This window comes from Vicugna pacos, chromosome 1, assembly GCF_048564905.1.
Source record: "Vicugna pacos chromosome 1, VicPac4, whole genome shotgun sequence".
Lineage (NCBI taxonomy): Eukaryota > Metazoa > Chordata > Mammalia > Artiodactyla > Camelidae > Vicugna > Vicugna pacos.
In genome coordinates this window covers 122867978-122881106 of record NC_132987.1, presented here as the reverse complement: position 1 = coordinate 122881106, position 13129 = coordinate 122867978, and the positions used below count along the sequence as shown (strand labels likewise).

The following is a 13129-nucleotide window of genomic DNA, read 5'->3' as shown; positions in this document are numbered from 1 at the left end:
CTTCTGACCTGGAGACGTGTGAGAAAGCAAGATTTAGAATCCTGTGCCTGGGCCCAGGGCATTTGCACCTAACCCCCCGTGGCTGGGCCTTTATCCTGGCCTCCCTGGTCCATCCTCACACGCCTTCCAGCAACACAGCTGTGCTATGGGCCCCCACCTCAAACCTGCTGTTCTCCGGGCCACCTGCAGAACGAGCCGGACTCTCGGGCCCCCTGCACCCCCCCTGCAGGGGCTCAGGCCGTCCCTGGCCCCCACCAGCGCCTGGTCTCACCTACCCCAGGCTTCCCACCAAGGTGTCCCTTCCCTGTCCTGCCTCTCATCGCCTCCTGTGCCTGCCCAGCTCCAAAGCCCCGTCGTCCGGACAGAGCCTGCCCCGCCGCTCCAGTGGGGACTGATGTGATGGTCCCATCTCCTCCGCAGGAGGCACAATGACAGTTTGGGCCCCGCAGGTCACCCAGGCCTGGCATCCCCCGCGGGACTCTGACTGAGCCGGGCTGCACCCAGTGAAGTGGGCACTGACAGCATTGCCCGCTGTGGTCCCCTCAGAGGCTGTGCGTGCCAGGAAGGAGGGAGGGAAGACCCCCAGCAGGGCCGGGAGCAGCTTGTCCAGGGGAGGGGTGCAGAGGGACCACACAGAGGCAGATGTGGACGGCAGGCCCCCGGCAGGGCTGGGAAGAGAGAACGGGGTGGGGGGGGCATGTGCTGCAGAGGCTGGTCATAGCCCGGGGCGGTGGGGGCAGTGGGAGCAGCCACTCCACAGACTGAACGGCGGGCACCAGTGCTGCCAGCAAGCCCAGCCCAGCCCGAGGAGTCAGTGCAGCTCTGTCCACAGCGGGACCCCCGACTCAGCACCGTGGATGCCTGGGGCCCGGTCACTGTCCTGGGCCATGTGGGGCCGGGATACTTCCCGGTGCTTGGTGACAGCATCTGCCACAGGAATGACAACCCAAACACGTCTGCAGACGTCGCAGGTCAAAACCACAGCAGGTGAGAACTCGGTGTTGGCCAGGCCGCGTCCCCACACAACAGCCTTGTCCAGGCTGCCTGCCCTCAAGGGTCTGGGTCACCAGGCGGGCCACCGGTGGGGCTGATGCTGTTTACGCTCTGCGCGGAGCAGACACACCTGCCCTTCGAGACAGCTTCGGGGCGAAGCCCCCTACCAATGAACAAGCGAAAGAAGGGGGAGCACGAGCAGGAGGCATCGCCCGGCCCTCCGCCTCCCTGGCCCCGAGGTGAGGTCGCCGTCCAACTTTGGAAAACCCCTCCAGAAAGCCTAGGGCAAGAGCAGGTGTGAGTTCACGCTCGGGAAGAACCAGAAACAGCGGTGACGCATCAACGCCTGGGCAGCCACCTGGAACACCTGGACCGAGCCCTGCGCGGGTGGGGGCTGGGCGCAGAGCAGGGACGCGGGGCTGGGCCCCCGTGACCAGGGCACCGCGCTGGCCCAGCACAGGGCCAGCCCCAGGAGAGGGCAAAGGTCACAAGTGGCCTCTGGCCCGGAGCGATCCTGAGCCCCGCCCACCACCGCGGCCGCTGGAGTTACTAGTACTGCTCTTGCTGACGGCAGCAGCCAGCGGCTGAGTGCAGGGGGATGGGGCGGGGGAGGGGAAGGGATGCAGCAAGAGGGGGCAGCTGGCGGCGGCTCGGGGCCCAGCTGTAGTGCGCTCGGCCCGGGCTGACCAGATGCCCCAGCTGATGTCCCCACATTGCCACCAGGGACACAGACCCGCCAGCGGCCCTCAGTGCTGCCCTGGGGCCAATGACGCACCCCCTCCTGCCAGGCTGCCACATTAGGAGGCCAGCCCGTCCCACTGAGCCGGCCCCTGAGCCCTGTCCCCCACAGCCGTTTCCTGAGGCTCCCGTGTGTGTCTCCTCCTCGGGGGCTGAGGTCCGGGGCCTCCGCAAACCTGAGCAGATCTGCTGGGGTTATTTCCTTCTGGTTCCAGAGCTGACGTGCCTTGCAGGGTTAAAGCCACTCTGACTTAGTTTTCCTTTTCTTAAATCACGAGTCAACGGTGGAGCAGGTGCTCAGATCAGCAGCTAAGAGATGCATCTTACATCCAGAAGCTTCTGTCTGGCCATCTCTCAATCATCCACGTTAAAAGACAGCCTTCATAAAGAGGCCAAATCATGGCTCTGAAGCAGATAGACAATAAACGCATACTGACGATTTTATTTAACTTGTATTTAGTAGGGGAGCTGGTAAGATGTTCCAGCCAGGTCAAAGGAGAGTGAAAAAGCATAAATTTACAGGGAGAAAAGGAATAGATGGAGCTGGCTGGTCCACGGTTGGGCAGAGGGAAGTCAGCCTTGCTCCCGCCACCACTCCCCTGCAGAATTCATCTGCATCCCAGCCAGTCTCCTGAGACACAGACTGGGAGGCTTAAAGCAGCAGAGCTTTCCCCTCCCACAGTTCCCGAGACCAGAGTCCTCTCCAGGTGTCCCAGGTTTGATTCCTTCTGGAGGCTCCGGAGAGGCTCCCTCCTTACCAGCAGTCCTGGAGCTGCTTGTCTCGTAAATTCATCACTCCACTCGCTGCCTCCTTCTTCCCACGGCTTCTCCTCTGTCCAGGTGCCTCACATCTCCTCTCCTTTCTCTTACGAACACACCAGTCACTGGCTTCAGGGTCCACCCTAAATCTAGGGTGCTCTTACCCAAAAAGTCTTACCTTGATGACATCTGCAGAGACCTGTCTCATTAGGTCACATGCATGGGAACCAGGCGTGAGCGCCTGGACGTGTCTCTGGGGGCACCATTCAACCCACTGTCCATAAATAAGACTTACCTGGATTGCTATCGTTTACCCAACATTTACAGAGTGTAAACGTGTCCGAAGGCGGCAAGGGAGTAGACTCGAAAGCCCCAGGAGGAGCTGGGGACAGCCCCTCGTCTTTGAATCGTTGCTGCTTTCTCCGGATTGCCTTACACTCAGTCCTCAAAATTGTGTCTAGGCTCCCAGAATGACAGACATGTCTTTTTATGCCCATTGGCCACTGGGTGCTGTAGGCACTGGACCTGGGGGAACTGGGGGACCTAGGGGAGCTGGCAAGCTGTGCTGTGGACAGGGGATCTGGGGCCCATGGGGCCCACCTGGAAAGCCCAAACCACCACCACACAACCCCGATCTTCTGCCCTCTCCTCCTTGCCTCCCGCAGTTCCTTCCACTACTAGAGGGCCTGCCTGCCTCAGGGCCTTTGCGCGTGCTGCTCTCCTAATGGGCTCCTCTCCAGGGGTCGGCAGGCATTGCCCCTCTTCAGTTGGTTTCTGTTCAGAGGAGCCCCCTGCACCTGCCCTCCCAGCCCCACTGCACTCTGCGCCACACGCTGTGAATCTGCCTCAGGCCGTGAGCTCTGGACTCCGTCCTCTCCACCCTGCATCCCCAGCACCCAGAACTGCGCCTGCCCTATAGCCATCACTGCCAGCACCTTTCCAAGGATGAGGGCCTGCCCTCGCTGCCGGCCTGGGAGGAAAGTGGCTCCCTCCTGGCCTCCCCCGACCCCCACCCAGCTCCATCTCCTCATACTTGGTCTGGGCCGGCCCAGGTGGAATGGTACCTGGGTCCCCTCTACCTCCTGGCTCGGAACACAGAGCCCGGCAGGGGGCTGCCTCCCTTTCACGGCCAGGGCTGAAGGATGGGGTGAAGGAGGGAATGACCACCTATTTACAGGGAACAAGGAACCAGGCTGGACGGGAGGCGTCGGGTGGGCGGAGGAGGCCCCCGGGGAGGGAGGCAGTGGGCTCACAGAGAAGGACGACAGGCGCCTTCTGTCCCGCAGGGGCTGCGGAGTCAGAGCCCGCTGCCCACGCTGTGCTCAGGCCCCAGGGTGGGATGCGGGCCCCGGGGCAGGAGGGAATCGGGTGGTCCTGGCCCCGTCCCTGGGGGCCACCTGGAGCCCTGCTTCCGTGGGAGCCGTGCCTGAAGCCTCTTCCACGGTCCAGGTGGGACGGGCGCTCCGTCAGCGCAGGCTCAGGGAGGGCCGTGGACAGAAGCAGGCTGGGGTCCCCGGGGACATTCCAGGTGCTTTCAGGAGACCCATGCACGTTTCTCTGCCCCCTACGCGCACAGGGACTCAGAAAGCCCCGCAGACGGGGTCACGGGGGTTGCTTTCCAGAGAAGCAGGTCCCGAGTCTGCGCTTGGACCACGTCCCTCCAAATACACGGCTCCCGGCAAAGCAAACAGAGCCAGACCCGGCGCTGCAGCGTGTCCTCCGGCCCGACTCGAGCCCCTGCCACAGACTCACCCAGGTGGGCAAACGCCTGTCCTCCCGTCCCTCCGCGCGTCTTCAGCTGGGGGGCCTTCCCCGCCTGGCCCGGGGACGCAGCGGGCAGGGGGGACCCCCGCCCCTGTCCTCTGGCAGCCCACCACCCCTCCTCCTCCAGGAAAGCCCCTCACCCTACAGGTGCCCTAACACGGGGCATCAGGTCACCTGCTGGGCCTCAGCCAGAGGGAGGGGGTTGGGCCCCTATTTGCAAGAACTGCTGTGCAGGGAGCGGTATAGCTCAAGCGGCAGAGCACATGCTTAGTGCGCATGAGGCCCTGGGTTCAGCCCCCGGTACCTCCTCTAAAATAAATAAATAAGCCTAATTACCTCCCCTCAACAACAAAAGAAAAAAATTACCTCCCAAGGGGCCTGGGAGGGGGCTGTGGCTCTGAGACCCCGGGAGGGGAGGGGAGAGCTCAGGAGGATGGGGGGCGGCTCTGCAGGGCACTCGGGAGACCCGGGGGCCCAGTCCCTGGCGAGCAGGCAGGTGCAGGTGCATTTGCAGCCCGAGGAGTGAGGCCACCACGCTGAGGAGTGAGGAGGCAGAGGAGGCCCTAAACGGGGCGCGCCCACACTCGGAGGCAGGGAGGAGCGTCAGCAAGGGTCCGCGCCGGGCGGCCCGTCTGGGTGGCGCTGAGAGCGGGACCCTCTCTTCGCTGTGCTCGGTGTGTTTCCAGGAGGCCACCTCCTGGCCACAAGGATCCACTTAAGTGCCCCCCAAAATGAACAACAATAATAACAGCCCCCACTAGATGCATCACTGTGAACTTCAGAATATCAAGGGGGGAAAGGAGGTCATGAAAGATCTTTGAGGAGCAAAATACCTGCCACCCACGGAGGAGTGAGGACTGACTGTCTGCAGCTGGAGGTACAGAGGTCGGCAGAGTGGTCCATCCAGATGCTGCCGGAGGTTACTTTTGCTGAGAATTCACTCACTGAACAAACGATCCGTCAAGTGCAAAAGTGGCTAAGGCTGTTTTCAGACACGTAAAAGCCCAGAAAACACACTGCCCACACACCCTTTCTTAGGACACAACTTTAGCAAAATGAGGAGATAAACCAAGAAAGAAAAAGATGTGGGTCCCTGAAGCAGTCTCTCCAGCTCATGGGGACAGTGTTGGGAAAGCCAGGACAGTCCCTCTGAGCAGGTGTGGAGAGCAGCCAGTTCAACGCGGAGCAGGAGGATGGAGGGCTCTGGAGGGAAGTCCCTGGGGATGGGAAAGGATCCCTGATACTGTGGATTGAGTTGTGTCCAGGAAGAAATGTGCAAGCCCTGCCCCCCCGGTACCGTGAAGGTGACTGTATTTGGAAACAGCGTCTTTGCAGATGTGATCCAATTAAGGGGCAGCAACACAGGGCCAGAGCAGGCCCTCACCCAGTATGACCGGTGTCCTTATAAGAAGAGGAGAGACAAACAGACACAGAGAGATGACCATGTGACGAGGAAGGCAGAGATTGAGCTGATGTGGCTTCCAGCCAAGGAAATCCAAGGACTGCTGGCAACTGTCAGAAACTGCAAAAAACAAGGAAGGATCCTCCCTCAGCATTGTTGCAAAAGGAGCATGGCCCTGCTGGCACCTTGATATTGGACTTCCTGCCCCCTGAACTGTGAAAGAATAAACTTCTGTTGTTTTAAGCCATGCCACTTTGTGGCCCTTGAGTACACAGCCAGAGGAAACCAATGCACCTGACGTGAGGGAGAGTTGGGGGAAAATGAGGGTATGATTAAAACAGTGTAAGGGAAAAAAACAAAGGCATGTGGAAAGGCCAGGAAAAACATAAAGCAGTATCGGAAAAGATGTGTGACAGCGTACACCACTGGTCTTTGCTATAAGCACTATTTCTTCAATCAAAATAACACAAACATTGTTTATAAATTAAAAATCGTGATATTGAGAGGATGGGGAGGAGAAATTAGGACGCAAAAGAGCTAAAATCCAATCATTCATAGCAAGAAGCCAGCAAATAAGGTCTAAAAACAGTAAACCAAGAAGTAGCCGCATGAACCTGGGTTTCCCTCTCTGCGGTGGCCACCCCTCCCCTGCTGCCCTCCCTCCCCATCCTGCTGACTGGTGGTGTGGGCTACGCCATGGCTGACCCTCAGGGGTCCCTGTCGTCAAAAAAGTCATACCATGAAAGAAAAAATGACATTGACTGTCTCAGAGCACAAATAAGGTGTTTATACTGCTTCTCAGTGAATGGGCCAGGAGCACACGGCAGCTGTATTTCCATTTGGCCAGTAAGAGAATCAGTTCCATACAAGTTTGTACATGGATTCTTCCTGGCGAGATATTTCATAGAAAAGAATAAAAGATGGTTAGATGATTGCCGTTAGACTAAATTTTAGGTAAATATATACATAAAGCCTCCCAGAAGGTTGGGGGGCCTTCCATTCCAGAGTAGGCCAGTGGTTTGGATGTGAGATTTATTTTTTGGTTTTAAGTAGGAGAAGGAACTGCAGCAAGAAAGGAGAACGCCCGAGCTCTTTCCCAAGGCAGCGTCTCCTCTGCGAGACTGCAGTATTTGTCTTAGAAACCGTCCTGGATTAATTTTTGTTTTCTTATAAGAAGCAGCAGGAATGGTAACAATTAGACCCCATCACCACAAAGAGCAGCATTCCAAGGGAATTTCACATTTTGGGGAAAAAAAAGTAGAACTTTGGTTTACTTTGCTCCGTCCTGTAAACAGCCTCAGGCCTTGGTGCTGAGTACAGGGCCCACAGCTGTGAGTGGGACACTGGCCCGCCCAGGGTAGCACTGTGAGGAGTGGGGATCCTGAGAGGTTTAGAGAGAATGGGTGTGTTCCAGGCCTGGGTGCCTCTTCGAGGTGCCACGCCCAGCAGCTCCCCGGGGTTCAGACTCAGGGTGCAGAGCAGCCTGCATCGTGCTGGTTTCACTGGGGGCTCCCTGAAGCCCAGTGACGTGAGGGCAGAAGGGGAGGCAAGTGGGGCTGCTCCTTCCCCTGATCCCCCGCCCCGCCGCAAGCCGCAAGCTGACGCCCAGGGCCCCGGTCCCCTCCCGCAGGGACCGCGCCGCCACAGCGGGAGCCAGCCGGAGCCCATTCTCCTGGGACACTCGGGCCGGCGGCCGGGCTCGGAAGGCTGTGCTCACAGCCACCAGCTAGAGCGGGCGCCAGAGCCTCCTTAACCACGCAGCTCGAATGAGAGTCCTCTTACTATTCCAAGTGGCAAAATAAACATGCGTGTCAAGGTTCTGGACCAGGGCCACCCGTCTGTTAAGACGGATTTGCAGCTGTTTGTTGCTACTTATGAAATAATTGCGTCTTGTTTTGAATGCGGCTTTTCTTAAATGCGGTCTTGTTATGTGAGTTTTTGCAGCCGCTCCACGGATGTCTCCACTCTCACGCTGCTTAAACGTGTTTTATGGTTATTTGGAGAATGGTTGTGCATGAGTTTGCTAATAAGTGACCACAACCGAGCGGCTTAAAACTACGCGAATCTATTATCTTGGAGTTAGGAGGTCAGAAGCCCTAAATCGAGCTCGGTGTGTGGCCAGGGCTGCTTTCCCTCTGGCGGCCTCCTCGACTTCCTCCTCTGCCTTTCAAGGTCGGCACCACGTCTCTTGCCCTCTCTGGCCTCTGCTTCCATGGCCACTTCTCTCTCCGACCTTTCTGCCTTCTGAGGATAACCTCCCTTCTCAAGACCTTTACTTTAATCCCATCTGCAAAATCTCTTTTACCCTCTCAGATGACATAATCCCAGATCCCAGAGATGAAGGTGCGAATCCCTGGGGACTGATGTTTGGCTTCTGCAATGGGACCTGGTGGAGTCTGCAGAGCTTCCAGTTACCCGGGAAAGGGTTTGAAGACGAACACGGACAAAGGCTACCAGAAACGACCCTCAGATGAGAGCTCTCGGTGGTCACCTCGGTGGGCCAGCCCGAGGTGGGAGGAGCAGGTACACAAAGTGTCTTTTACATTCTTCGGATTTGTTTGTTTTATTAAGTGCAGTTATTATAAAATAATATTTCTTCAATTACAAAAAAAAAAAAGAATGCTATGTTCCTATTCCCAGGATGCTGGTCATCGGAGGAGATGCACCTGTGTATAAGGTGCTGCCAGCCGGTGCCCGTGCAGTGGAGAAGTTTGTACCAAGGGCCAGGTGAGCCCAGGGGGCCAGGGGGCCAGAACAGAGGGGCCTCTCTAGGCCAGTGGCCTTCAAACTGGGGACGCAGCAATGCCTAGCACTTCCTGAGGGGACAGGGAGGGGCCCCTATGTTCTCTTCCAGTGTCCGTGGTGGCCTGCAAGTGTCCCCAGGACTCTGGGGCTTCTGGGTGCTCTGAGTCCCCCAAGGCACCGTGTGGGGGGTCAGGAGGGGAGGTGATGCTCTGCGGTCAGGGAGCCAGACCCTAGGGAGACCCTAACCCTAACTTCCCACCTTCTCAGCTGCAGCCAGTGCCCCTCCCGGGGGTGTGACACCATGGGAGGAAAAGCGCCCGGTCAGCCAACGGTTCAGGCCGAGGCTCTGACCCCACAAGCGGGTGAGACAACGTCCTGCAGGGCCACGTGGGCAAGCCGCCCTGGACAGAAGTCACATCCACTCGTGCTGCTGCCGACAGAAACAAGCTGCCTTCCACCCGGGGTCCCCACCGGCTGTTGTGACACTCAGATCCCCTCGTCCCCTGACCACACGGGAAACTGGGCCTCTGAGCTGATGGCAGCAGCGGTGTTAACTGCTTCCTGCTGGGCTCGTATTTATCACTGGTGAGCACGGAGCCTCGCCCACGGCACACACACGCGCACGCACTTGCACACTCACTCCTGGGTTCACACCTGAACCCGACACTGCCTCACACACACACTCACCAGGGACACCAGCCTGGGCGGCGCCCCCTTAGCCAAGAGCATCCCCTTCAGCCGCGCGTGACTTCACATTGCTGAAACACGGGGACAAGACAAAGAGCGATGACTTTCTGTGTTCACGGCGTAGTGAGCGGGCAGGTTGCCTCCACACGACACCGCCTTCCTCCCGGCGCTTACAGCACACGCGGCTGTACGCTGAAAAGAATGACTTCATGGTCGCTTTTTTTTACTTTTAAATTTTTATTATTTTTTGGAGGGGGAGCCAAGTTTATTTTCAGTGGAGGCACTGGGGAATGAACCCCTCCTGCGTGCCAACTAAGCACGCGCTCTACCGCTGAGCCAGCCCCCCAACCACCAGTTACCTCTTACATCTTGACGTGACTGCTTAAACTCAGGATGAAAAATTTTGGCCGGGGGAGACTGCATGTACACACAGGAGTGGCCAGATCACGTGAAAGATGAGACTCGGACTCAGCCTTCAGCAACCTGCCCAGGTGGCCGACCTGCCGCCTCCAGGACCAGCTGGGGTGGCCGCGTGAGTCACCCTGGCTCCAGGCCAGACCGCTGCCTCCCGAGACCGTCCCGGAAGCAAAAGCAGTCGGCCCAGAACCGACAGAGCTTGGCCCGTGACCGCCCGCCGGCCTCCCTAAGTTTGTCGCCTATTCCAGCTCAGGACCTACGGGAGGGAGCCAGGTGTACACCCTGAACAGTCACAGGGGACGCGCTTCTGGTCCACCCCCACCTCCCTGCTGCCCCACGCAGCTCTTCCCGCCTCCAGGCTGCCCGGAACACTGAATAAAGAGCCTTTGACTTGGGTGGTCTTTGTTATCTCCGCTGTTGTTAGGCTGGGCAGGGGCCCGGCAGATGGGAGGGGGCACTGGAGATTGGGGGCTGGTGAGCGGCAGCCTCAGCACCCAAATGTCATCCCATGGGCCACTGGGGACCGCCAAGGGGCTCGCCGAGGGAGGTGGCACCATCGATCGGTGTGGGCAGGGGAGCACGCTGCCAGCGGGGGCTGGGGGTGCTGAACGGACCTGGAGACACGGGAGGTGGGGGGAGGTGCGCACCTCATTTTTCCCCGACCCCCGGCTCATCCGACGGGGCTGAGGCTCGTCCCTGTCCCCGGGGAACTGGAGAAGGCGCCTGTGGTTTAACCCCAGACAAGTCTGCACCCTACCCGGTCAGAGTCCATTCCAGGACGCCTGCCCCGTGCGGCCCCTCAGGGACAAGACGCCTTCCCTCTGTGGCTCTGCCCTGCTCTCACCTAGGTGGGGACCAGGAGGAGTTTGGAGGCCCAGGTGTGGGAGGGTGGCAGGAGGGGCTCCTGGCCACGGGGCTGGGGTGAAATGCAGCCTGGGCTCCTGGGCTGAGGGGCAGGTGAGGATGAGGACACAGTGACCCCACCACTCCCTCCCTGCTCCTACTTTCTTCCTTTGAAAAATGAGCAGAGATGGCTGAGAGGGTCAGTGCGGTGTCACCATGGTGTCACACACACAGGGTCAGAGCACAGCCAGCCAGGTTGGTGCTCCTGGGTGTCAGCGAGTGTCCCCACTCTAACCACACCCAGACGACTGGGGTCCCCTGCCCAGGCCCCACACACAGCCACCCGGGACCCAGGGTCCGGGCTCTTCATCCATTCACGTGACGTCACTGACTGGGAAGCCATCACACCGAAGTGTCACAGACACGCTTAGGGAGGTGCCTTTCAGCCCTGGGTCCAGGGAGGGAGGCGGTCCTCCCATCACAGAGGCCTAAGGCCGTCTCCCCAGCCCCCAGGCCGCAGGAGGGCCCAGCTTCCCAGATAGAGCTCGAGCCCAGAGCACACGGGCCAGAGACGTCAGCTGTGCATTGTGCAGGTGTCCCGGGTAACAAACGAGATCAATGGCGACCCGCCACCAAGAGTGAGCTTGGTCAGCAGCCCCGGCAGCCCAGCAGGAGCCCAGCCTAGGTGTGTGGAGGAGGGAGACGGGTCAGTAGGTCCGGGGGCCTGGCTGGTGTGTTTGGTGGTGAGGGGACAATCCAAGTCCTTGAGAGGAAGAGGAGCCGGAAGCATCGTTCAGAAGCCACCACTGGCCTTTCTGGATCCTCACACCTCGGCCATTGTACCTGGACTGTGAGCTGCACGGGGCTCCCAGCTTTTAAAACGATGCCAGTTCCCACACCTGTCATCCTCCTGAAGCCCTGAATCACACCTTTCTTTGCATGGGGACTGCAGGCGTCCAGGCGGGCGGTCAGCATGCAGGCGCCCAGCGTGGGCAGGGCTCGCCTCGCCCTGGGCGTGCATGGTCTACACCGGCCCCACCCGGACACAGCCGAGGAGCCGCCTGGCCAGCAGGGCGAGGGGGAGGGAGCACAGCTGGGAGTGGCCGCGCATCACAGCCACACACGGCGCACAGACGCCCCGCACATGTGAGGAGCAGGCTTAGCAGGACCGGGCCAGTGAACAGACGGAGGTTCCCAAGGCCACCTGGAGGGGTGGAGGGCGGCCCGGCGGGAGGCGGGGGTGGGCAGCGCTGCTGGCTCCAAGGAAAGACGGGGTGGGGGAGGTGGGGGCCGGGCCGGAGGCGAAGCCTCTGGACAGCAGGGACAGGGTGGAGCCCGCCGAGCACCTGCTAGAACCCTCGCACTCACCCCGTCTCCCACGGCCCGGCCCAGAGCGTGCTGGGCCCTGGGACGGCGGCGGCCAGTGAGACCGCTCACGTTGTCCGACTTCCATCTGTATGTGCGTGTTTACTGTTTGCAGCTGAGTGTTCTGGGATGTCTGGGTCCGTCTCTGTGTTGACTCACAAATCCAAGCCAAGGTTAAGCAACTGGTCTTCATCAAACATTCACTCTATCCCAGAGCCAGAACCGGCCAGAAGCAGGACTAGAACAGAGGGAAATGTCCAGGGGCAAGCATGGGGAGTGAGGCGGGCAGCCCCATAAAAAGACCGGCAGGACCCGCAGACAGGGCCACTACTCTCCTGCCGGCACCATCCGGTTCCCTGGCCCAGAGGCTCCATCTCACTTTTTGCCTCTGAACCGGCTTACTTACCCCTAAAATCCTATTGGTTCCCTGAGCTCACTTCTGATTGGTTATTTCCTTCAGCCCTGATTGGTTATTTCTCTCACTCCCGATTGGTCCATTTCTACAAAGCTTGTTCCTAATTAGTCAACTTCTGTTATACCTTATTTGCATATGATGTTGCAAAGTGTAAACTGGCAGCCTGTAAAAGCCGGCGTAAACCCACAGACGGGTCCTGAGCTTGGAGTGTTATCTCCTCTGGCGTAACAAACCTGAGTTTTCTCCAGCTCTCCGAGTGCTGCCTGGTCTCTCGCCCGGATCCGGGTTGCTGTCACAACTGAGCTGGAACACATTTTCCCTACAACGTTTGCACGTCTTCTTAAAGACACCCACCCACATGTCCACGTGCTAGAGAGTGAAGTAGGACCCTCCCCTCACACCTCACACAAGAATGAGCTCGAACCGGACCAGAGGCAAAGCGGCAGGAGCTACAACAGTAGAACCCTCACGTGGAAACAGGACAAGCCTCGCGACGTGGGCTGGGCAGCGGCTCCTTGGATCTGACACGGGAGCACAAGCAGCAAAAGAAAAACGAGATGAATCTGATTTACAGCAAAATTGAACCTCTGTGCATCAAAGTATACTATCGACAGAGTGAAAGACAAACCTCAGCATGAGGGGAAACATTCGCGTGTCATCTAAGGGGCTATGCCCAGAATATACAAGGAACTCCTAGAACTCAACAGCAGAAAACAAATGGCCCTGATTTTCAAAATGGGCAAAGGACTTGAATAGACGTCTTTCCAAAGGAGACAAGAAGAATTGGAAACGAGCACCTGGAAAGATGCTCAACATGGCTGATCAGGAGCGAATGCAAAGCAAAACCACACAAGGAGGGAGGGTACAGCGAGCTCGGGGGTAGAGTGTGCGCTTCACGTGTAGCAGGGCCTGGGTTCAATCCCCAGTACCTCCATTTTTAAAAATTAAGCAAATAAGCCCAGTTACCCTCTCCCCCCAAAAAAGAGCTTTGAAAAAACGCA

The 13129-nt window shown here is 58.7% G+C and overlaps 1 long non-coding RNA gene across 1 annotated transcript; it reads left to right on the top strand.

The window, feature by feature from the left end:
* Window positions 1-7614: 7614 nt before the first annotated feature.
* On the top strand, window positions 7615-9288 carry LOC140686164 (uncharacterized). The gene is made up of 4 exons (XR_012059748.1): window positions 7615-7828; window positions 7970-8179; window positions 8297-8383; window positions 8669-9288. It is a non-coding gene; the product is annotated as an uncharacterized lncRNA (long non-coding RNA).
* The last annotated feature ends 3841 nt before the right edge of the window (window positions 9289-13129 follow it).